Raw genomic sequence first — 27,341 nt, 5'->3', positions numbered from 1 at the left:
CTTTACTATTCTTCAAAACTCAAAAATTTCAATATTAAGGCAACACTCTTGTTAGCTGTTGTAGTGGCAGTTATTGTCGGAGGTAAATATCTTTATTGAAATGCATCTGTGTGTATGTTTGCCTGAAAAAGTATATTTTAAAATATTTCTTTGAGATAATGATAAATGTTTACAAATGAAAGGTAAAAAATACCAAACGGACATGCAAACTCATATGGAATCTGATGTTCAGTAGTTGTCGTTTGTTGATGTGGTTCATAAGTGTTTCTCGTTTCTCGTTTTTTATATAGATTAGACCGTTGGTTTTCCCGTTTGAATGGTTTTACACTAGTAATTTTTTGGGGCCCTTTATAGCTTACTGTTCGGTGTGAGCCAAGGCTCCGTGTTGAAGACCGTACTGTGACCTATAATGGTTTACTTTTATAAATTTTTACTTGGATGGAGAGTTGTCTCATTGGCACTCATACCACATCTTCTTATATCTATATCATAAGTCGAAAACAAATTGACAACGCCATGTAAAAAAATGAAAAAGAACAAAGAACAAACACCAATACAAAAAAAAAATCACACAACGCAGAAAACTAAAGACTAGCAACACGGACCGCACCAAAAACCGTGTGATATTTTTTTAGGGTATCTAGATGGATATGTAAACGAACTTTTTATAGAAGCATCGTTATTTGTGTGCACACTTACACATACTTACTTTATATTTTTTTTTTTTCTTATTTTAATTTAGGTTAAGGAAACCCAATCAAAGTCTTGCACATCGTACTACTGTAGTAAGTTCTGTTCGACTGCTGGTTGCTTATTTCATAGATGCTACACCACTAATCCCGGGAAAATTTGTTACTGCCTTCATTGTAGCAGAGTTGAATTACCATTTGCTAGAAATGTGAACGAAAAGGATAACACTCCAAAGTAAGTATTTAATTCAAGATATCGTTGCACAATATCAACTTGATAAATTTGAAAAAAATATTAATTGACTACATAACAGCATATGTTGAATCTAAGATGTATACCTCTTTTTGATACAGACCATTTAAAAATTAGAAAATAAAGAATTCCATCTTGCAAATAGTATATACTCAGTCTTATAACTCCAAATTGCCGGGAAAAAGCGACCGTCTGAAACACTTCTGTAAGAGTCGTTCAACATCACTTTCATATAAATCACTGACTGGTAAATTGCAAGAAAATAATCAGCAGTAAAACTAGTATTTGAAAAGATTTAATTTAATTTGTGAATGGAAGGCCGCAAATAAGAAAAGATTTACTCCTTTTTCAGAATGACTGAGATGGAAAAATTGGATCACGGAATGATATGTTCTAGACAAACATTTGACATGAGGATCACAAACATGTAACTTAGAAAATCTGCCATACGTCTTTCCATTGGCGTTGAACACTTTGTTCCAATTCTAAAACGTTTATTTTCAACTTGAAAAATTAATCAAATCTTCTGTCACACACTATAAGCTTTTCCAGCGTGAAGTAATATTATAACATTTAACAAATAACATATGCTTGTCAGTGTGTCGTGATTTATATCTGTCAGTGGAAGTTAGTTTTAGGAAAACAGAACGTATTAATTGTTTTCTTCCCGACTTGTTATATGCTTTATGCAATTTTAATTTTTGTTTCTTTGTTTGTGTCTTCATGTTCAGATAAAATAGCTTGAAAACAAATTAGAGTTATGATTTAAATTTTCATAATAACCAATGGTAGGCAGGAATTAAACCATTATCGTGACGTTAGCCTAGTCATTTACCGTGGAACCTTTTTCTAGAATCAACGCTTCCTAAATCTGTCGCTGAAATGGACTCACCAAATTATATTCAATTGTTTCCTTTGTGTACCTAATTTCATTAAGTTTGAATTGGCTTATTTACTGATTTCTGTTCACCCGTCCTTGAAATCTGTAATGTCTGACTGACATCAACATATCGACGAAACCTCTAGGCTACCGATGGATTACAGTTTAGATGTCTATTTTATATATATAAATGAACATATGATATACATCGGTACAACAGACACACAAGGCTTGTACCTTTATATATACATATAAGACAATCGTATAGTATAAGTTGGTAGCCGCGAGGTTAGCATGGTTAAGATCAATGAGTTAAAGAGTCAGGTCAAAGGTAGGGACTTGTCGGTTTAGGTTCGAATCCCTGTAATCTCTTTGTTGTCCCTATTCTTCAGTTTTTTCAGATTTTTCTTACTTTGTATGTTCTTGTGGATATTTTTGTAATAAAAGCGAGTTTTACCGTTTATTTTTGGATTTTTATTGGCTATTTCACATATTTGAAACGAAAATGATTACATTCAATTTATCAATTTTTGTTTTATAAATACAGTCCAGGCTCATGGTATCTTTTTCAAGAATCAACGCTTATTCATTTTATCTATAATACGAAAACCTACCCTGGTATACACCAGTAGTTGTACCGGTTACTGACACTTCAAAAGTTATAAATTCCACTATTTTCAAAGGCCTTATTCGAACAATTTATTACCAGGTTTTTAATTGTTCCAAATGTACTAGTAAGTAGAATAGACAGTTAAGAAGTGAAACAAAAGCTTAAAGACGAAATAAATCTATATTTGTAAGGTGTTTTGTGCAGCATCGGAAGCCAGTACATAGTTCGAACTTTTATGTTATTCGGTTCTGCTTGTAAAGAGGTAGCTTAAAGTTGATGTTTATTGCAGATGTCAGTTTAGAATATATTACTTAAGTCATTACCTTATAAAGAATAAAGTAGCTGTCGCGTATTGACATTAGGATTGTCTTTCGTTTACCATAAAACAGTATTAATATTGCATCAAACTCGATTAAAATGTTCTCCCCTGAAAATATCTAAATCTAGAGATTTTCGAGGAGTTGGATGTTGGAGCTAGATGTGGGATGTTGTGCAATTTAATGATTTTGGAAATTGCTGGCTTCCTTTTTGTTTGTTAAGGATGTTCGCTCTTCTGTTTGAAAATAACAAGGTGTTTAAAAAACTGTTATGAATTGATAGTATACAAATAAAGTTAACGGAACTTAAAAAGCAGGCTAAAAAAGGGTCAGTTTCCTTGTGTTTTGAGATATAAGCAATTGAAAATTTGACGGGAAATGATTCTCTCTAGATTTTTCATGCATTTAGCATTGACGCCTTTTTCCTTTCAAAAACTATGAAAAAATAACAATGCATTTGTAAGATTTTTTAAAAATAACTTATAAAACATTGTGTAATAAAATTATCAAAAGAAAAATATGGGTTAGCGGGCAAGTTTTTTTGGCACTACATGGATTAAACTAGAGTTTTTCAAATAACTGACAAAAAGTTTAAAACAAGAGTAGCGAACATCTTTAAGTAAATTATGAGCATGAAATGGTTTTTTTTCTGTTTTTTTTTTTAAATCGAAGACTTTTAATATTTTGATATTAGCGTTTACATATAATTTTTCCTGCTCGTAAATCTTGGGTTGAATGTCGTTCTGTTAAAATCATTAGTTTGTAAGTCAATTTAAAGTATGAAACCTAAATCTCGTTTTTTAAGTCATGTAATATATGCTTTTCTATAATTTTTTTTATTATAGCATTGCATTTTTGGACAGATGGTGTTATACACACTACTCATAGCCATAGTTAGATACATTATTGGTTGTAGTCAACTACGAAAGCAAGAATAAGTTCTGAATTGACTCATAATGTCCATCATAGTAGTTCTAATGAATGTATAATGCTTAATAGGAATTCCCATGCAAACACTGATTTATTGTCTGCGGCAAATTGCCAAACAAAGGTAACTTCAGTGTGTAAATTGCAATAAAGCTTGATATACACTTACATTTCGAAAATTGAAACTGAAGGATATTTGATAACGTTTCGACAAAATTGATGACTTCATAGGAGAGGAACCGCCAAACAAGGAAAACAACTAAAAACGAAGAAAATACATCAATATGAAAATAAGGAGATCTGGTAGATTGCCAATGAGATAACTTCTGTGATAATGCTCATTCGATGATATAACAATCGAGGAATTCTAAAGTGCAATTTCTTATTTTTATTAGCATTTGCATATGATATGTCTCCCATTTCATATGATATTTGAAAGCTTTGATTTCATCTATGAATTTTCTTCATAATGTATCTCTGCTTACAAGGAAGTTACTAAAACCGTAGTATTTTTATCGAAACATGCAAATTGCGCAAGAATCCGTAAATGACTCGTAACAATTTTTCGTAACTAATACGTAAGATCTTCGATGAATAGTAACATTCCGCTTTATAAAAAGCTCGCAAAATGCCCGTACGTTTCTCGTAGTTATCCGCGACAACTCGTAACAAATCGTGGAATTTTCTGTTAATACTTCTTAATAACTCGTAAAATCCGTATTAAAATGTAAATATAACGTAACATCCCGAAACAACTTTTAAATCGGTAGTAAAAGAGGCAAAATCTTTAGAATCCGTGAATTTGTAAGATCCATAAGGACTCGTTAGAAAAATTCGTGTTTGTGAAGGGGGCATAAGCAGGATATGTACCCCGGCTACACCTTGATTTTTCTTGCTCTATCTTTAGCCTTCTGTGTAGTATTTAATAGACTGTTGTTTGTCTTTTTTTTCTTTTTGACGGTGTTATTGTCTGTTTTTGTCGAAATATTTTTTGCACACATTTATTTAAGAACATTATACTCAAGCCTCGATCTCAAAAATCAGTTTACTCCACGTTTTATTCATTTGTCTTACTTTAAAGTTAATATACAGTGTGTGATCTTCAAATTAAGTACACAAATACATCAATCGATATCACATAAATCAAATATTATCAGGAGTCAAAAAAAGGCGGGAGATACCGAGGGACATTTAAAACTAATAAGTCAAAAGAAACCTGATAACACCATTATAAAAACAAGACCCGAAAGAACACGAAAAGACAAACAAAGTAAAAGATTCAATAAGACTTATTAGTCAATTGATTCATTTAGTGCGTAAATCTTCACGTTACACAGATTGTCACAAAAGCTGCCCTTGTCGGCCTTGATGTATGAGGGAAACAAATGAAATCAACGCAACATAAGCTTGACGGTCACTATCATGTATTGTTTGACCTATACGATGTGTATGTGTTTCACCTAACAACTGACATATTTTCGCGCTTTAAGTGCTTTAGATACCAGAAGTGTCGTATGATCTGTAACTTTGCCGATTTGTATCATATTCCTGATTGCGACATTTTGACTGATTGTGGATTCAAATAGTGGATGATTTTTGCATAGAGTTTCAAATACTGAAGTTGAAGTCATCCCTTCGACAATTGAACTGACGCTATCTCGAGTTCGTTGACTGTTATGGAATATCTGTTTTACAGATGACGATGGATATGTCATCACAATCCCATTTCCCAGTTATTTTCAAAAATTAAAATATCAACGCTAGTTTGCTTTTCAAGCTGTTTTATTAGAACATGAAGACAACAACTAAGAAAGGAAAAGATAATACAGCTGCTGGAAAAAACCTTTTTAATAACTATGGGGAAATGCACTTATTTCTTGTTACAAAGTTTTCTACTGCCACCGATAAATCTTGGCACACGTTGGTACATTTGTACTAATTTTTTTATTCCTTTTATATAATGATATTACTTCTGGACTGGAGAGCTGAACGTGAATGACTAAATTGTTGTTAGTTTTTAAGTTGATAATAAATTTTCTGTTGACCGATTTCGTACAAAGTGTGTAGCAAGGGGGAAAAGGGTGATAATGATAGCAACGCTACACGGTTGTGATCTGAATGCAATAAGTTTGCTTATAACATATCCATTCCGTTGTCCAAATTTTCCATCGACTTCATTCTGAAAGAGTAAAAGGTTTTCTCATAAATTTAACATAAAAAAGTATTCACAATTGAATTAATTCTTTTCAAATACTGTTATATTTATTTCTAAATATGCTCGTACAATTGACCAACAACTCTTTGTTTAATAAGTAAAACGTTTTTGTTTACGATAAATATGGGTAGCAGACTGAAAGAATTCTCACTAATTCAAGGTAATGAACTAGACAGACCTTCCGTGTCTTGCTAGAGTTTTCCAAACGGATAGTTGTTTCTGTCTTTTTTAAATTTAAATCGTGAATATAATGGCATATAGAATTTAACCACTCGTACACTCAAAATAGAAATTAATGTTTTTGGTTTAAATGTTGATATGTATTAAATAATAATGCTTACATTTTTCATATATAACATATGTTGGTCTATTGATGAATTTCGTTTTGTAAATCTATAACATTCAATGTAATGTAATAAAATCGGGAATAAAATACTTACACTGGAGTGTAATCTAAATCATTAATACTTTTAGCATCTTCAGTAGCTCTGAAAGGATTTTTAACCCTGCTGCAATGAAGACAGACGCAAAGCTTTCCGGGATGGAGTACTCGGCATAAATAATGTGTGCAACTAGCAGTCCCACAAAACTTGGCACACCAGTACGATGAGCAAGCATGCGAATGAGCTTCAGTACCTTAAAGATACAAAAATGAAATGTAAATAAGACCGGTTAATTTTGATTCATTTCTTCGAAGATTACAAAAGCATGGCAATGTTCTGACAGGAAATTTAGGCGTTTCTGTAGACTTTATTAAGACATGATACAACCAATGACGGAGTTTAGGTGGACTAAATTGAATAAAAGTAACAGGTAAACATTGTAAATTGTTTTACAACAAATCACGGTGTGTCTGTACACTTCGTTAAAATGAATAAACAATAACTGGAAATGTTCAAATTAAAACAAAGTTATTTCACTGCATCGAGTGTAATACAAAGGTTTTGCATCAAGAGATGTTTTAATATCTAAAATATAACTGCAAAAGTAATTGTAATGTCGCAATAGCAGAATCAGAGGAAAGAAAGAAAATATGATATCATGAACAAATTAACAATGAAGAACTTATATCAAGCAAACCACGTGTTAATTAAAAAAATAATTATCAACCGTTTCCGAAAAGTACAAAGAAGAATTAGAGACTATGTTATATATAAATTACTTTATCTATCAAACAAGTTAAGGAAAAATCTCAATGGTTACTGACAGTGCCTCTTGAATAATATATTTTAACTAAACACACAATATATAGAGAAAAATATTTACCTGCGACAAAGACTGCCACTAGAACTGCTAACAAGATTGTTGCCTTCATGTTGTTCGTTTTGAGTTTCGAGGTAAATCGAATTATTATCCTAAATTGGAAAACAAATATACAAGTAATGATAATAAATGGAATTGTACAATGGAAAGCTTTAGGGTAACATATTTGCAAATATGTACGATGTATCTGAAAAAAAACCACCAAAAAACCAATATAAATATTTTTTTTTCAAAATAGAGTTAATGAATTAAGTGTAATACAATAAAATTAAACAAGTTTTTAACATAATGATTCACTTTGTATTGTGTGCTTACGTATGGCATATGATTCTGAATAATTACTAGTAGTCCATTAATTGAATGGTTATCTCGGTTTTTGTCAGATATAGAATTTTATTTTTTTCGTTTTACCTCAGAGATCGTCCAACCTTTACAAAAACAAGATTTTGAATATAGAGATTGAAATTTTCAAAGTAATAAATCAACAAGACGGATGATAAGACTTTAATATTAAATAAAAATTGACTCAATGATTTTCATCATTCAGACGGAGATCAAATTAGGCGGCTTCCCCAACTCCTCATGCCCGATGTTTTATTTTTAGAATATTTTTTCCTTTTTTGTCAGACAATACCCTCACTTTCAGTGGGATCCCCTCAACGATAGCACTGCCCCTGTTATTCTATTTAAATATATTTTAAAGAATGTTATGATCTGTAGGTTAACTTACCTTTCTTGCAATCGTAAAAACGCAAAATTGTAAAGTTGAATAGTATATATATATACATATGTTCTAGACAGGAAAGACGGACATTGTGGTTAAACCAAGCATCTAGTTTTTATTGCGTAGTTGTTTTTTTTTCTTATCTAGTAATTGATTTTATGATCAAATTATTTTGCGTAGTATATTTTTGGTGACAACCGACTATTTTTTGTACATGTTTGTGCGGAAGGACAATGTCAATCATCTGCATCACATTTCTTCATAGTCGTTTACGTTATATATACTTTTTTCTTTAAATCAACTTTGCAGAATCGATTTAGAAGAACTTGATCTAGGTTGAAAATGAAATTACACCTTTTTTTAAAGTTTACGCTTCCGAAACGTTTTTCTGCATTTACCTTGCACGGTAACAAGTTTCTTCAAATTCGTCAATGCAATCAACCATTTGACATATGATATGTTTGTTTATCTTGATATCCAATATGCAAAGGTAGCACTCCACAGTTAGAAAATAAAATTAAAATTGAACCACAAAATGTTTAATCATCTTCTATTCCTGGTTTTCTAATACATTAATCCAACTGTTTGCGTCATACATGTGCATATGTATGTAATCAGTATCTTCCATAGATTTGATTTTCAAAAGTTAAAATGGTGAAAAATAATTCCTTTTAGGTGTATCCATGGCAACATTCTGCATTTATTTACCATAAAATATTGCAAAAAGGGGCATGAAAATGTCACATATTCCCCTAAAATTTGGTTTAAACTAGAATTTCAATGCCTTTGAGTGATACCTTTTCTGAAACGGTTGACATTAATCTACCAAATGATCAAATAAAAATTGGGTGTCTTTCGCCTCATTTTTTCGTAAAGATCGTGCGACAAAACGTTGGAATAAAAAACATTACAGCAATTGCCGGACCGATGTCTGGTATGGATATGAAAATACGGACTGTCATACAGAAAACAGCTCATAATACATACATTCCACAACCTTAATGTTCCTATAAACCCACTTTGAAGGCTATACTAATCTTCAGCTGTCCAAAACTGAATTTTATTGCACACTAGCTCTCATATTTGAAAAATCCACAGGGGCCAAAACGCGAAACTACAAACCTAACTGTGGAGTGCTACCAAAGAGTGTTTGGCAAGGCCGAAAAATAAAAATGGATAAAAGTGGGCCGGAAAAGATCTTCGATAGCTTTATTGAAAGCATTTTATTTGCCCTGCAAATATAGCGTAAACTCGTCTATTGGGTTTTGTGTTACTGGTTTGCTGTCTCATAATAAAGGTACCATGATGTATCTATGAAGGTCAATAAAAGTAAATGTCATATATATATCAAGCCATATATGCATAAATCGCATGATATTCACAAGTGCTTTTCAGAGTATTTTAATACATATATCACATATTGTAAATATTGTACAATCAAGAAATATATGTATAGTGTGCTTAAAAATCCTGATATATCATATTTATCAGTAAACTAAAAGGCACGTCTTATATACACATGAAATACTATACATAAAGTGACTATGGCAAATATCTGCATTACGTATAGAAGAATATACATCGCTGAGACAGCAACCCAATGCAAAAAAAAACCAAAACAACCAACATATACAGGGCAACATATAGTCTTCAACAATAGACAGGTGTATATACAATATGCATATCTGTTTACTGTCATAAGTCTATGATAGTTTGAATAGATTCACGGTAGGTATAGTTTCCGGCTAGGATCGTGGTTTTTTGAGTGAATTGGTCCATTTTTTTCGAGTGTAGATCGGGTTTTTTTCGAGTGATAAAACATGCTATTTCGTAATTATAATAGTTTTTTACACGACTACCCATCTTATTTTGAATACTATACATGTTTTAAGTAACAAAGAAGCACAATTTCCTGGTATTTAACCAAAAGATTCAGTGTTTGATATTGTCCGGGTTTTTTCGAGAGCAACAGTGAAACCGTCCTGGTTTTTAGACAAATGGTCCGGGTTTTTTTTAAAGAAAATTTAAATAAGAGGAAAGGTATTCTTGACTTTAAAAATGACTTTTTCTAGTTTATAACTGTAATTAAGTGAAGGACAATATCATATATTCCCAATAAGTCACCAAAACATATGTAATAGTTATACACTGAGGGATAGGTGTGTCTGCATAAGAAACCCCGACGTCCGGAAGCCGGAGGGGTTTCTCATCCAGACACATCGACCTCGAACTGTATAACTAACTTACACCCTATGCTAAACCCTTTATTTGTTTACATTAAATATTTAATGAAAAAGAACGGATAGCATTTTCATTGACAGTATCAAACCATGATTAATAAGAATTTTTTTTTTTTTTTTAATGAAACCCCACTAGTAACCTTACTTTGACATCTTTATTCAAACATTGACAAGTGAGAAGATTTTACAAATGTCAAAGTTGCCGTTTTGCTTATTCCCGTTAAATCCATGTGCTAATATGGATCAGCAGGTCAAGGTTGGCCGTATCGTGCATTCTTATTACCAAAAAAATGCATCATGCTCATGGTATGCAGTTGTCAATATGGACGGGTATAAGACGGACGACATTTTGAGTCATTCGTTGGATTTGGCAGAAGAGACTGAAGATAATGTTACGGGTTTATCAAAAAAAAGCCCCCTCTTCTCAACATTTAACAAACATTCATAGTCGAACATACTTAGGCATGGATTAGAAATTCGACGACCGGACACGCTTTACATACAAATACATATTGCATATGTAGTAACTCTCTTTTTTGGGGCAATCCAACGGGATGCGGGTCCTGGGACTAAACCCCCCCCTTTTTAACGATCAATGCTTTGAAATGGGGACATCTGACTGGAACCCCCTTTTTTATCTTGGGTTGGCTACCCCTTTTAAAAATGGCTGGGGATCCGCCCCTGGGTGCCATCATTAGTCTTCAACAATCCAAACTTTATATTTATTTTATGATTAAGACTTAGTCCGAATGAAAACTATATGTTTTGAATGTATAATTCAAATAAAAGTTCTTTACATGTATGTTCTTTAAGACATTACCTTATGGAATTAAAATTGTAGCTTCAAGCAAAGGAGTATTTGATTGATTTTGTTTAATTCAAAATAGAAGCTAAATATTTTGTTCGCTATTGGAATTTCCTGAAATATTTTTTTAAATATGTTTTGAAACAACTTGTAGTGAATACTTTTAATAATCCTTTATGTTCATGCTTAAAAAAAACTATTTCTATTGTTATGAATAACAATGGACTGTGTTTACGGTATGTAGAAGCAGGGGTTTCCAGAAACCTCGCTTGTCACACCCTGTGGTCAAAATCCATTGTTATTCCTAACAATAGATCTATTCAATCTACACTTGTTTCAGAAACTATGAAGGATAACAATAGAACTGGGGTGTAATACTACATAGATCAAAATTAACTTTTTTTCAATGTAATGCAAATTTTCTGTTCGGAAAACGTACCACAACTTTGCAGTGTTAAATTAGAAATTATTGGATGCTTTATAAAACGGTCTATAGAACATAGTGCAGGGGACACATAATCTTTTTAACTTCATTTCATGCTACTTTTGTTTTTACAGTTAATAGGATTTTTTTGTGGTGAACCCCGGAGTTTTTAAAAAAAGGAGTAAGAAATCTACTGGACAGCAGTGAAGAATCGGAAAAATGCTATGTTATAAAAAATATTCAACTGAAGGAGGCCTGTCCCACGCCCCCACAAAAAAAAATCCATGAATAAAAAAAAAACCACACACACACACTCAATCCGCCCCATTTGTATTCCCATTGACAATAAAATTTCAATTAAATTTCATACATGATTAACAATGAAATGAATAGTTCATCAGCTTAACACACTATATGTATATACGTCTCAATCCAAATTGTCAATGCTTACATTAGATTGTTGACATCACGAATATATACTGTACATGTAATTTATAAGATGTGACAAACAACAATATATACAAATGAACGATACTTGTTTATAACATGTAAGTGTTAGTACACCATTATCAAACTGATGAATGCATTGGTTTCATGCCTTGAAAAGTACTTAATTTGAACCTGTTTTTATTGTTTTTTTTAACGTAAATACACTGACACATAACATTTAAAGCTATAGAAAATTTGTATAATCACTCGATTAAACATGGACGCACTCGAAAAATTTTTGTAAAATGTCTGTATATCTAAGGATATATAGATTCCATGTATGCATTTCCTTCGACGTTTGCATTGGTATGTGTATAAAAATGGCTTTATTTCTGTATTTCGGAATAAAAGCATTTTAAGGCTAAATTTAACTTTTTTAATATTTAAACCTCAAGCGTCTATATCACATCTTGTCAGAAAGGAAGTCTGTTTGTTTACATTTTTGTTCATATTCACGCGAAAAAAGTGGTCACACTCGAAAAAACCCGACCAAATCACTCTAAAAACCACGATCCTAGCCGGACACTATACCTACCGTGAGATTAAACGGGAACAATCGAGATGTGCTGTCAACACCAAATACTTCAAATAAAAAAATGATATATGACAGACATTGTGATCAAAATAGAGCATCGGCAAACTAGTCAACTGGGCTCTTAAATTCTTTAGTGTATTGGAAGATTAAGATTATATACTGTTTAGGGGTGGGTATATGAATCATTTTAAAATATTTATGTATTACATGCGGGAGAATGTAAAGATGTTGCGCACGGTGTTGATACTAGTGAGCGTTACACGACGTTTCCGAAAATAAGACGATTTTGACGTTGTTCCAAAGAACGTTTGAAGCGTTCAAGCTTATATGTGATAAGCTTAATTAACTGTAACAAATATGGTAACCTGATTTCGGTTTTCTTTTTCGCAAAAGATATAACCTAGTTAATTATTTGGGAGTCATGGTTTTCTCATTTCCGTATTTTTGTGGCATTATGCATGTCCTTTGTTTTTTTTTTTATAATTTGTCGACAATGGTATTTCTCTATTGCTTTCTTTTTGAATTAACGATAATACTTTATTGGAGATTTGAAACCTGTAGACAGACAACTCCTCTAGTAAAAATCAAATATACTAAAAAGCAATGATCCCGATATTTTTTCTGGTATTTTGATTTTTGTTTCCTATTTATCTTTATCTTCAAGACTATTACACTCAATTCAACCAAAAATCACTATATTTTTATCGAGTTGACCAGTCTGCGCATTTATATTTATGATAATCTATAGAAAAATGGAATTCGTACCAACATCGTGTGCAACATCTCACCGTTAGTTACACTGAAGAGGTCTTGCCATGGCAAGCAAACATATATACGTGTTTTAGTGTGACTTACTTGACTTAATCTACTTCGTCCAATGGGGGACATAGGGCAACAACAAACATGTTCTTCCTTCAGTCTGTGACGAGAAAGAGTAGTTGCTTTTGTGGTCGTTTCTGTAATCAAGATTTTTTTCCAAGGCAGAGTGATTAACCCTACGCTTAACCTCCTGGTCCCGGAGGACCGGCAGCTTTTCTGTAGGGGTTTCCATCACTTAGACGATAGCTGTTGCTAACGAGTTCCATCTACCCGGATTTTCTGTCTGGATTTACTTCCATAGCCTTTGATTCAAAAACCCAATCACAAGGCAGTGTTACTATTTGACTCATAGCTGGGACAAGGATAATGAGTGCTAGGGCATGTCCATACGCCGGTGGGCCTACACACTGCATCTCTGTGTCCTTGCTGCTCCGAGATCCACTACAGATGACGCCTAGGACACAATAACCTAGTTAACCGTGTACATGTGTTGTCGCAAAGCGGCACTGCAGAAGTCTTGGATAATGTAGAGGCTTTGTACTGGCAGGAAAGATTTACACACTCTACTTTCTTTTCACCAACAAGTGAGTTAGCCAGTGGCAATGATAGAGTATTAACTCCCCACTGCTCTCTACACATACACAGCCCCTGTGACAAAAACCACCAGCACACGGGTTTTAGCGTGGACATATACAAATTAATAATTTATCAAAGGTCACCTTCAATGGTATGCGACACAATTTATTTAGGTGTTGCATTCATTTGGCAATTATCAAATGCCTATGTCAAATGATTGAAAAGTTATGTTATGGACAGAAAATGTGAAAAAAAATATTTTTTTACATTGAGGTCAAAGGTCAAGGGCAGATGACGATCATGGTAAAATGCGCACCACAGTTTTGTAATGATATACCTTCACACCAAATATTACAAACATTGGTCAAAAGATAAAACGGTATTCACCCAGACAAGGTTGTATACATGAGAACAACCAGAGGAATAAGACACACAACTAAAACATATTGTATGGCTCTCTCTGTGTCTCAAGGGAGAAAAATTTATACAAATATAAATTCTATGTGTAACTTATATTTGTATTGCTTACAGTGGTTATACTGTGATATGTCACTATTATTTGAATTTCCGTAAAATAGACTAAATTTAAAATCTGTATGATGGACGTGTTACGGGTGAATACGGACGTAATATGGATGTGAACCAACGGATGTTTTACGTCCGTGGTACTAAACATCCGTAAAACATCCGTTTAATACGGACGTTTTACCTCCGTAGATATTTTACCTGTGTACAAAACCTCCTGTTGAATGATAAATACTGCCTTTAGACCTTCTATATTATACTATAATTTGTGTGGGTTTTTTTTTTTTTTTTTTGGTAATGGCGTTTCCTTTTTCACAAGTAATACAACGATATTGTAGAATAAAATTTTTAATCGACATTTTATGATTAAATTTCAAACTGCATTTTTGCCAGTATGTAACGGTTATGAAATCAGAATTGTGAACTTTGAACTGCAGTAACATATTTTCATACATGTAGTCCTGGACGGTCCCATTTCCCTATTGTCATGGAAGCTTAAAAGACATAATATTAGGTGAAATATTTGACATTATGTAACTTTTGATAAAAGAATTAGTTAAACTTACCAGGAATTCATAAAATATCATATAACACTGAATGCATTTTCTTCACATCCTTGAGTTTTGCTCTTAATATAAAGATTATGATAACTTAGGCCATTCTTTATTAATGCGTATATTTGCAGCACTTTTCAAAATTAAGATTCTTTTAATATTAAAACTAGTTGTATTCAATCATGCTAGGGTGTGAGAATTGTATTCGAGCATGCTCAAACATGACTAAAGTTCGTTTTCTCCCAAGTATTTTCATTTATCACAAGGGGATTTGTCAATAGCACTGTATCCTCAAATTAGGACATTACACTAATGACCTGTCCATGGTCAAAAACACTTCGTGTGGTAACCAAAGAATAGAAATATTGTGAGCCAAAATCTATACACTGGAAACACAACTTCAAAATACTGTTAAACTATATATTCTAGGGTCGCTGTTGATCATGTGTTGATACTGAATAATTCGAAAGATCTTTTGTGTACTTACAATCTAAATATCCAACTCCTAGCAATAGCATTAAACTATTTAACTTCTCTCCTACTTATACTTATATACTCATTCTAAACTAAAAGACATATTGAAATAACTAGGTCAACTTTGTTATATGAAAAGGAATTGCCAACGTAGATAAAACAACTTCTCTTAGGGACGGATAAATCATACTTTGTAAAAAAATCACTATGATTCAAATAAAAATTCTCTGAAAATATCATTATCAAGGTGCATGATTTATTTTGTTGACAACGTATTTACTACGTTTTAAATTCGTACTTGTCAACAAACAATCAGCATTCTCTCGGGAACAAATAGTGTCCCTCTTCTTGCCGACTTGTTCCTTAACTCATATGAGACAGATTTCATACAGCAATTTCTTAGGAAGAATGAAACAAAAGCTATCAATATTCTTTAACTACCCGTTCAGCTATATAGATGATGTCATCTCACTAAACAATCCAAAGTTTGATGACTTTGTTGAACGTCTCTTTCTCGTCTAATTTAAAATAAAGGATAACACAGATAAAGTTAAGTCTGTCGGATATCGTGACTCACATTTAGAAATTGACATTGAAGGTCAGTTGAAAACAAAAGGGATGATGACAGCTTCAAAGTTGTGAACTTCCCTTTTCTATGTAGCAACATTCCACCAGCTTCTACATATTGAGTATATATGTTTCAGATGATATTTTGATTTTTTTGATTTTTTGTGTTTTAACGCCACTTTTAAGCACCGCTTTTGGGCTATTTCGTGGCGGTCAGTTTTTATTGGTGGAGGAAGCCGGAGTGCCCGGAGAAAACCACCGACCTACGATAGGAAAACTGACAATCCTAGTCAATTAAGATTGGAGTCGAGTGCACCCGCACGAGCGGGGTTCGAACTCACAACCTCAGTGTTGACTGGCTAGTGATTACAGTAGTAACTACTTAGACCACTCGGCCACCGAGGCCCCTGTTTCAGTTGATACGATATTCCAAAGATTGCATTTCCTATCATGATTTCCCTAATAGAGATTTGCTGCTTCAAGGAAGCTATTGAACCAAATTCCTAATCACCGAAGTTTAAGTAATTCCTTCGATAGTTTAACAGACGCCGCCATTAGTTGGTTGACTGTTTTTTGAATTGTCATAAGCCCATTCCCGTAATTTTTTACCTGATTTCAACATTACCGAATGCGACCCATCGCCAGATACGTACCTGCAAGAGCAATACAACGATTGCCGCTTGTGTAGCCGGAACTTCTAACCCTTCCGGAGGACTTGAGCTCACTCCCAGATTTTGGTGGTGTTGCTGTTGCTCAATCATTAGTTTTCTACATAAATTTTGTTTAAGTGTTCGTCTTTTTGTCGTTTTTCCTTAGCGGTGTCATTTGTTCATCGACTTCTGAGTTTTGAATGTCCCCTTGGTATCTATCGTCTCTTTTTATAATACATATTCATATATTATTATGGTTTAAAAAAAAAAAGATAAAGCACCTCGTAAGAGAATTTTAAAGTTCTATATACATATTTACATGTTGTATGTATTCCTGTACTGTAATATTCTGATTTCATATTGATACAATTCCATGAATTTGGCCACTTTCATTAATAAATGTAAGACGATGTACAATGTATGTATTTATGCAAATTGACATGAAAGTTGATTTATGATGCTTAACACCACCACTTGTAGCAGGGAACTAATGTTTATATTTGTCACCTCGCGGGTGAACCATCAACAGGGAATATTTCATTTTTTTAAAGGAAACAAGTGAATCTTCTCTTAATTCTTGTATTTAAGCAAACATTAACGTTAAGATTAATTATTAGTATATGTTATTTAACGAGACTTTTAGATAATCAATTGCAATTTTCAATTTTTTACATGTTACATTGTTTAGAGGTTTTACAAACATGTTTGGTCGGATATTTATATTAAATCCGTAGGAAATGCTTGTTGTTGTTTTTTCCTATTAAAGTCGGGCATTTACAGCTTTAATATGAAAAACATTATGAGGAAAGATAATGAACTTACGGGAGAAGTCCATTCAAAAATACTCTAGTTGTTTATTACTTTTTCAATTGATACTATTGCAGTAAAGGTATAATGACAAACAATTGATGCATGCATAGCATATCATGTCGACGCATATGTACTCCGTTCTTTTTGAGTTCATGCAATTCTCTCAGTCTGTTACTTGATTTACGTGATTGGAACATCGGTGAACTGATGTCGCCTTACTCTATATAAATGTCCATGAAACTTTGAATTATTTTTAATTGACAGACTAAGTATTTTAAAATTTCAATAACTTTTCAATTTCGTTGTTAAAAAAATATCTGAATAAATATAACATGTTTAAAAAGCACATTTTTACAATTTTGCAGAAAAATCCACACTTGATTTTTTCTATACTAAACATTAGTATTCCATGTATTCCCCACGCTGACTTGAAAAATCGACGACCTCATCTTACTTAATAGGGTTTTTTCCTACAAAAATGGGAATCGTAGATATACATTTAAAAAAAAAAAAAAAACACAACGCGTGTCAGATCTTATTTTGTTGAAAACCACACTGATATCAACATCAAGTTCATCGCAGATGATATAAAAAAAATGCTGGACTTTTTGATCGTCATCATATTTGTTGGGTTTGATGGATTGATTTTCAATAGACATACGTTATACTAGTGGGTACTAATTGTTCGTCCCTTCTGCTCAATGTGTTTTCCCTATAATGCAGAATTCACGGAGAACATACTGCAAGACAAACTCAAAAACCAGTTTTAAAAATTCTTAGATTTCAGATATATTGATGATTTCCTATCACTGAATACCCAAATGTTAGTGCGTGCATATCATCTATCTGAGTCAACTTGAGATTAATAAAATTCCAGAAAATAGAAAGTCTGCTCCATATCTTGATCTTCTATATTAATACAGATGAACGACTTTAATCTAGAGTCTATGAGGCACTTGATAATTTTAACTTTCGAATTGTCAACTTCCCATTTTCATAAAAGTAACCTACCCAACGCCCATCGTATGGCGTTAATATATCTCAAATAGTACGATACGAGCGTCAATGTTTACACTATAAGGACTTTTTTGTAAGAAACAGGGGTGTGCTCACTACACAAACACTACTACTACAGAATAAGTAAACCGATGCGATACATTTATGTCCCAACTCACTAGCGAAATGTTTTCACGGTATAAGATCTTCAGATACATACAAATTCTTCTGATCAGTTTATAAGTGTGGATTCGCTTGGCGTATGATGCATACATAGCATTTTCATGCAATTTACAAAATTTTTGTTTTTATTTGTATCTTCTTGATGGATTTATGAAATAAGAAAATCCGTTATAAATTGACATTTTTAATTTAGCTTTTAAAAATTTGCCTTCTATTGGTATTGTAAATGAATGTGTATAATAGTGAATTTTTAAAGAAGGGACCGAAATTTCGACCATCTTCAGAGACTTACTTGAAATGATTCATCATTGACTCATTTTTTATTTAATTGCATATCTTTGTAATCAACTTAATTCCCCATGTGTTTAAATGTGGGTTACCGGTAACCGTCTCATTTTTGGATTGTCCTGGAAAAATGGTTTTAATTTCTCACTTTTATATTTAGTAAAATTCATCACTGGGTAGGAGTTTCATGACAGGTTGTTGGGTATGTGTCAGGGTTAGATAATAGACCTTGACCATACCACTATATGTTTTTGATTTATCACCAGATATGACTCATGAGGGTATTTAAACAGGCGAAACACAATAGGTGTCACTACTGGAGTAGGAACAGAGCTCACATAAATAAATAAAGAGATTTTTTTTCTCTCTCGATAGTGTATATATTCGTTTAAGATACGTAAACAGATTGGTTATCGGATTGGAACTCACATATTGCAGATGTTTTTTCCTTTTCTTTTACGAATTACAGTTTATAAGAATACGCCGGTAAGAAACAATGAATCGCCTATCGATACATATTTTTAATATCACCAGCAGATATATGGAGGTTATTTTATCTGTTGATAGCCCCGAATTTTCTAAATATTCATTGTAAGTTCACCAACCTCATTCATTCTAGGTAAATCAAAAATTAACAGTGACCGATATCAGAATTTGTTTATGGTAACATTAATACCAACAATTATAGTAAACGGTACGGCTTTTCTTTTCCTATTCTTCATTTGTTTCCTTTGATGTTGATGTTCTGTTGGTTCTTTCTTATGAAGTGTATATTTTTCATTTGTACTATATTTGCGTGTCCTATTTCACAGAATCAAAAATTTTCTTACTAAAAAGTTTTAATAAAGTGATATATATCATAACTTAGTCACTTTTCCTAATTGATATCATAAATATAGAAATTCATTGCAAAACAAAGTCAGAAGATATCAAAGGGATATTCAAAATCGAAGATAAACTTATACATTTCGATTCCACCTTTACGAATTTTTAAAGAACGGTAATTATCATCTAGATTTTTACGGGAATATTTATATAAACTTAGAAGTTTATGATGTCTTTACAATCTCATGATTACGATTAGTTGATGCATTCCATTCTTTGATATCTCTTTGATAAATTTAAACTCAATTTGCCTGACTTTTTTTAATGTCTTTACAACAAAATGTGTTGAAATGCATTTAAAAAAAATGGAAACAGCACGTTATAAATATCATGCGTCAGAAGTGCTTTTCTGGATTGACCTTCATCAAAAACGCTCAAAGCCGAATATTAGAAAGCCAAGGATGTGTAAGGACCGAAAGCATTGAAGAGGTATGACCAAAAAAAGGGCCTAAAAAATAGCCAAATCCATATAAGGCCAACTTTGCCTGAGGGAGTTAACATAGGAATAAGCTAAAAAAAACCGTAAATATAAAAATTAATATGCCCGCAATACTAGCTGACTCACGCACGCTAGGAATCACGTCGGTTATTGTTGTTGTTTCTAACATTTTGTCTGCACATTTTAGAATCTTGCTATGTTGTCAGATCTGTTTGGTTGTCACTTTTATTTCGTTTCAAATTGATGAACAAAGGGTGGTGATGTGGGATATGTTCAATGATACAGAAACATAACGACTAAAATACCTGTATGACATCTAGAAGTCTAAGTATTATGAGCTTGCCATGATATTTGCGATTTTGCCATTTGATTAGGGACTTTCCGTTTTGAATTTTCCTTGGAGTTTGGTATTTTTGTTATTTTGCATTTTGTTAGGCATTGAAAACCATATATGCATTCTAGTTGTCAATTTTTCCTATGTTTTTCTTATTCAATTACCGACTTCTCATAAACACTTAACACACATCTTTTTCTATTCATGCCAACAATTCTAAAAGAATACAAGAAAAAAAAACGGTATCAGGCATGTAAGTTACTATAAATGCTATAAATCAAACCTTGATTAAAATATCATATTTTTTATATGTTCCATTCATAGCAGCAATGACGAATACAACTACTTGTTAGGTCCTCCAACACAATATTTTGAGTAATGTAAATAAAGGCAACAGTAGTATACCGCTGTTCGAAATTCATAAATCGATTGAGAAAAAAAAACCAAATCCGGGTTATAAACTAAAACTGAGGGAAACACATCAAATATAAGAGGAGGACTACGACACAACATAAACACAATATTAAAATGTAACACACACAGAAACGAACTATAATATAAACAATGGCCATTTTCCTGACTTGGTACAGGACATTTTAAGAAAATAATGGTGGGTTGAACCTGGTTTAGTGGCTAGCCAAACCTCCCGCTTTTATGGCAATGTTAAATATCTATACTATTAAACGAGAAGACCTCATTTTGTGTGTCGCTTCTCTTCCTTCCCCAATAAATGAATCATCATGCCTCTGTGTCCTATAGGTACCATGCATAGTCGCATTTGTCATCCATTCTTATGATTATTCAGTTTGGGTTATTTTGGGAGAAAAACGAAGAAAAAGGCGTCCGGGTATTGTTTCCGTCATCAGACCGACTTTTAAGTCATACCCAAGACTTCCGATTTTAAACTTTAAAAGAGGGGGTAAAGGGTTATTTTCGTGCAACGTGTTTTGACACTTTTTATTTCACGTGCAGGCGTGAAAAAGGTTCGTTATTCAACGTGTTTCTTGAAATCGATAAAAAGATCAACGTGCAAGAAATTTTTAATTGTTCGCTCATCGTGAAATGGCAATTTTATTTCGCGTTCTTCCGTGCAGATACCACCCCCCTTTACTCCCCTCTTTAAACATAAGTTTCATAATTACTCGGGGACAGGACAATTATTTTCCCGTTATTCTGCATGTATACTATGATAATAATCCTATAATATATAGAGACTCTCTATATAATATAGCAGTGATCGCCGTGGAGAAGAAACTTGGAATTGATAGTTAATAGCAAATACACTTATTTATATTATATGTATGTTCATAGTATACAGAAACGCGAAAATCATCATGGAATTTAACAGAGAGCAAAAAATAACGGACTTTGGAAAAAAGGGAGAGAGCTTAAAATAATTGTCCTGTCTCCAAGATCCTATATGACTCAGTTTGATACCTTTTCTGAAATCCTCCAGACATAAAATATTTTACAAAAATTCATCCTAAAATCAACAGTTTACATACTTTCAACCAAGCTCTAAATACCCGCGATTTCGCGGATGTGTTCTAGTAACATTAGAATGACAACATTACATGACAGGACTACAATACAAATAAATGGGAGAACATATAGGACAGAGAAACAAACGAATAATAGCTAACAAAAGGTACCAGGTTTAAAATTTAATACGCAAGACGCGCGTTTCGTCCACACAAGACTAACCAATGACGCTCAGATAAAAAAAAGTACGAAAGCCAAAATAAGTACAAAGTTGAAGAGCATTGAGGACCAAAAGTTCCAAAAAGTTGTGCTAAATACGGCTAAGGTTATATGTCTAGGATAAGAAAATCCTTAGTATTTAGAATGATTCATACTTTTGTAAACAGTAAATTTATAAAAATGACTATATAATAGATATACATGATAACACCGAAGTGGTGACTAACTACAGAATAAAAACGGATACATAAAACAACATAAACCAGCACATAAAAATTCACAGCCGAGTAAGCGAAAGAGATCAACGCTAAAAAAAAAGGTGACGTCACATTTGAATTTCTGAAATTTTCCCCAAAATAGGATAGAATTCATGATTTGGTTTATAATACTCATATAACATTTATCAATAACAATGAAAATTACAATACTAATTAATATAAAATGTGGTAGTAGTAAGATAATTAATAGTATTATCTAGCTATGTCGGTGTTTCTTCTAAATCAAACTGTAAACCAAATATATCGTATAAATTTAGTTGACCCAAACTAAAATCTAATTAATGAACCGGGTGATTAATAATATTTACCATAACACACGAATACAACAAAAAAAAATAAGATTTACAACTAAAACCTTCAATATTGATGATATAGACACGAAAGGGCAAAACCGGGCGAATTTAGTTCAGCAAACAACAAGTTGAAAAAAAAAATGTTTAATTATGTAACATTAAAACGTAAAACAACAAAAATACCGAAATCCAAGGAAAATTCAAAGCAGAAGGTCCCCAATCAAATGCCAAAATCAAAAGTTCAAACCCATCAAACTTTGAAAACGACTGTCAGTTTTTTTTCAGAAATTGTTTTGAACTTATCAAGTGAGACTATCTGGAACATGTGTTGTTCGTTTGTTGTATGTCTTTGTTTGAACGTGTCTTTTTTTTTATCTTTTCAGTGTTGGTGGTTCATGCAGGTTGTTAATTTGTCCAACAATGTTGGTGATTTCTGTTAACGATTTTTTGTATTTAACTCCTTGACAAAATTAAGTAATATGAATGAAACATTTGGTTGCAAGAATCAGACGAATATTTGTCATTTTTCTACACTTAAACTAAGAAACCATATGAGTTATGTTAACGTGTTCAAAGTTTTTATTAGAAATAAACACTAGACACAAACACTTGGTCTGCAAGTTTGGCTATACCTTGTAAACTTATTTTAATCGGAAAAGCACATCCTAAATTTTAGGGTGATGTTGTAAACCGAGCCCAAAAATTTAGATACGATCCGGGTAAACTTATCAATCCTTTATATAAATTATTCTAAAGGTTACCTATTCAACACTGTAATTAAATCTTAAATATTGTTTTTATTTGTGTAAATAGTGATTTTAATATCAATAAATTAAAACCATACTAACTATTACACATACGTACTTTCACGGTTCTTCAATCTGTCGATACTTATAGTTTATCATTGCACAAGGTCATGTTTTTCTCTGACTGTTAATGACGTCTTTAAACTAAATAAACTCATCTTAGATACCAGGATTGAAATTTTGTATTTGCGTCAGACGCGCGTTTCGTCTACAAAAGACTCATCAGTGACGCTCGAATCAAAAAAAGTAAAATAGGCCAAATAAAGTACGAAGTTGAATAGCATTGAGGACCAAAAATTCCTAAAATTTTTGCCAAATACAGCTAAGGTAATTCCATTGGATTTTAGATGTGTACTGATTGATATTTTAGTCTTAGATACATGATTTTGTTTTCATTTAAGAATTGAATACTTCTTTTTGTAACTTTATTGGGGTGTAAATGCGTTGACTGAAGTACATTTTGTATGAATCGCGGAAGCGCTTCATTCTAAAAATGTGGGCACGGTCAACGCTTTTACAACCCATGAAGTTACAAAAAGAAGCATTCAATACTTATAATTACATTTTTTAGCTAGGATCATAAAACCACGGTTTTTATCAAGTTTTTATTTAATTTACCTGTGCACTTTTTTGTAGGACCTCGTGTCATCATGAATGATAAATTTTATTGTGTAATGAAGTTGATTAAGGAATAACGCGAGATTGCAGTGTAGCCAATCAGAATAACGTATTATAATGAAACATACATCTAATGTAATTATTAGTTGTTATTGGCTTTGACTAGCTGTCATTTACTGCGAGTACTCTCAGATCTGTACTTATAGTGTCTTTTGGTTTTTGGGATGTATAAGTACCCGTTCACGTCTACTTTGTGTTTTTGTTTGATGTATTTCTATTTGTATCCATCTGATGAGTTAAACCTTTTTCACCTGATTTTTTATAGTTTGTGTATGGTGTACTGTTACACCACTGTCTCAGGTTAGGGGAGGGTTGAGCGCTCACAAGCATTTTAACTCCGCCACATTCTTTATGTGCCTGTCCCAAGTCAGGAGCCTGTTTTTGTTGGTTCATGTTTGTCATATTTGTTTTATTGTAAACTGTTTTGTTATAGCTTAGACCGAAAGTTTTCTCAATTGAATTGTTTCATATTTGCCATGTCGGGGCCTTTTATAGCCGACAACAAGGTATGGGTTTTACTCATTGTTGAAGGCCGTTCGGTTGCCTATAATTGCTTACATCCACTTTATTTGAACTTCGTTGGATAGTTGTCTCATTGGCAATCATACCACATCTCCTTATGTTTATACTGCATTCCATATAATGTGCACTTTTACGGTATGGTCACACGAGTAACTTGAAAATAACAAAGGCTCGCATTGGTGTAATTGTATAACGCAGACAGATATTTTTTTATGAAAAGCCTTCAAAATTGGATTTAAAATGAAATTTTCAGAATTAACCCAATTTGAGTACCAGCCATTTCAGAGACTTTAAGTCTGGATCACATATGTGGACATGCTTCAGAAACAGTTTAAAACGTTATATAGAAAAGGACATCATCACATTTAACTTGATTAAAATGATGTGCATGAATACCAGTAGAATCTACATAACAGAACATTTTTTTACCTTTTCATGAAACAATTAGGAAACATTCCAAATATCAATATAAGGGGTTGTTATGTAAAATAAATGACTGCTTTAAAAATTGCTCAAAAGATCAACTTATCAACTAGATCTATAGTTCCATAATCACCATTGCTTTAACAGAGAAACAGGCGAACATATTTGCTATAAAATATAATTTACAATATAAAAAATCTTATTATAATACATCGAGTACGGTAGTTTAAGATTTTCAATCAAATATTTTTATATATTCAGATGAAAACATTTCATTCGTCAATTGATTACACAGATGAAAAAAATGTCAAAATTTTAATATTTTGTCATGTAGTTTGAATTTTAGTGAAACTTGATGTTTCGACAAAAGGTTGAAATACTAGTATAACGTAATGATATGATGCAGATGTTATATATTCCCTTTTAAGAAAAGTAGAATAGTCGGCTATTACGCAGATAGATTTTGGCAATATTATTGGCAGTTTGACATTGACAAAAAACTACGCTTTTAAATTTAAATGCAGAGAGCAACCACAATATCCGTGTTTCCTGTTCAGAACATTTATATATTATACTAATATACTTGTCTTTAACTTCTACAAGATTGTACGAAAGGTAGGTCAATTTTCAGATTATTTCACTTGTCAAAAATCTTGTATTTAATTAGTTTCATTTAAATTTAGATTCGATAAACATCGTTACTCGAACAAAAAGCAAAATGAATAGCAAAAACATTTTCACAAAGACATGCTTGTAAATATATATATAGTGTTTAAGAACATCCGTTGTTCGAATTGTTAGTCAAATGCGTTTTGTTTAAATATACTTTTTCCCTTTTTTGGTCTTTTGGAAAACGTTGTTTGTGCTGTATTTAGACCCCTTTACCAAGAAATTTGTTTTGCATGCACACGTATACAAATTGCGGTTTTTATCCAGCGCAATCATAGGTTTGAACGTTGTTTTCAATTTAGACTTATTTATATATATATATATATATATATATATATACGTCTGAACCAGTGACAACTCTACAACAGATTTCTCCATCGGACCACCAGTAGTGATGGTGATACATGGCTGTGTACATTCTGTATATACAACTTGTCTAAACATCAGCCCAACAATGTTAGATCTAGATATATATATACACGTCTAAATTGAAAACAACGTTCAAACCTATATATATAACACAATACAAATTTAACCAATGAGTACCACTACGGTAAAATGTTTGTTTTTTTTTATACAATTCGCTTCATATTATTTTTGCTACCAAGAATTTTTCATTCTATCTAGAAATATTCAGATTGTGTTTTGAAATGAAATACCCTCTTTCAATCGTTACCATCCATTAGTATTTGATGTTTTCTTTTTTATTTAGGTTTCGTATTTAGTATTCCTAAAAACTCAGAGCATTAAACATGAAGGCAACGATCCTGTTAGCTGTTGTAGTTGCAGTTATTGTCGGGGGTAAATATATTTAAAGAATTATAGATATGTGTGTATGTCTGCATTAAAAGTATATATCTAATAATGTCTTTATAAGATACCTATACGGGAGACGGATTGATAAACGTTTTTCAAAACTTTTCCGAAACCCATATGCCTGAATTTTATGTAAAATTATACTTCTTCATTTTAATAATTTTTCATTAATAAATACTTTTCAAATTAAGATAATTATAAATGTTTACAAATGAGATATTTTTTGGTTGTTTAAATTTATATTTACACATTTTTATTTACTTTATACGTGTTGTTCGGTTCTTAGTTTTCTATGCTGTGCTTTGTAAACTGTTGATTGTCTTTTTTTTTGCCATGGAGTTGTCAGTTTATTTTCGACTTATGATATCAAATGTCGCAATGGTATATATCGCTTCTCTTTTATACAGGCATCGTTATTTGTGTACAAACTTAAGCAATTTTTATTTTTATTTTATTTTTTCTTATTTTTTTATTTGAAGTTCAGGAAGCCCAAACAACGCCTTGCGCATCGTACTATTGTAGTAAGTTCTGTGGGACTGCTGGTTGCAAATTATATGGATGCTACAATCTTCATCCCGGGAAAATTTGCTACTGCCTTCATTGTAGCAGAGCTGAGTCTCCATTGGCACTTTCTGGAAGCGCTAGAAATGTAAACGAGAAGAACAACGAGATGGACAACACTCCAAT

At 32.4% G+C, this 27,341-nt stretch overlaps 1 long non-coding RNA gene across 1 annotated transcript; it reads left to right on the top strand.

Annotated features, from left to right (window-relative positions):
• Window positions 1–36: 36 nt before the first annotated feature.
• On the top strand, window positions 37–27,341 carry LOC127736493 (uncharacterized). Its single transcript, XR_007998983.1, has 2 exons — window positions 37–82; window positions 27,134–27,341. It is a non-coding gene; the product is annotated as an uncharacterized LOC127736493 (long non-coding RNA).

This window comes from Mytilus californianus, unplaced genomic scaffold, assembly GCF_021869535.1.
Source record: "Mytilus californianus isolate M0D057914Y unplaced genomic scaffold, xbMytCali1.0.p SCAF_31, whole genome shotgun sequence".
Classification (NCBI taxonomy): domain Eukaryota; kingdom Metazoa; phylum Mollusca; class Bivalvia; order Mytilida; family Mytilidae; genus Mytilus; species Mytilus californianus.
The sequence above is the reverse complement of the archived record's forward strand: the minus strand, read 5'-3'. Positions and strand labels throughout refer to the sequence as shown.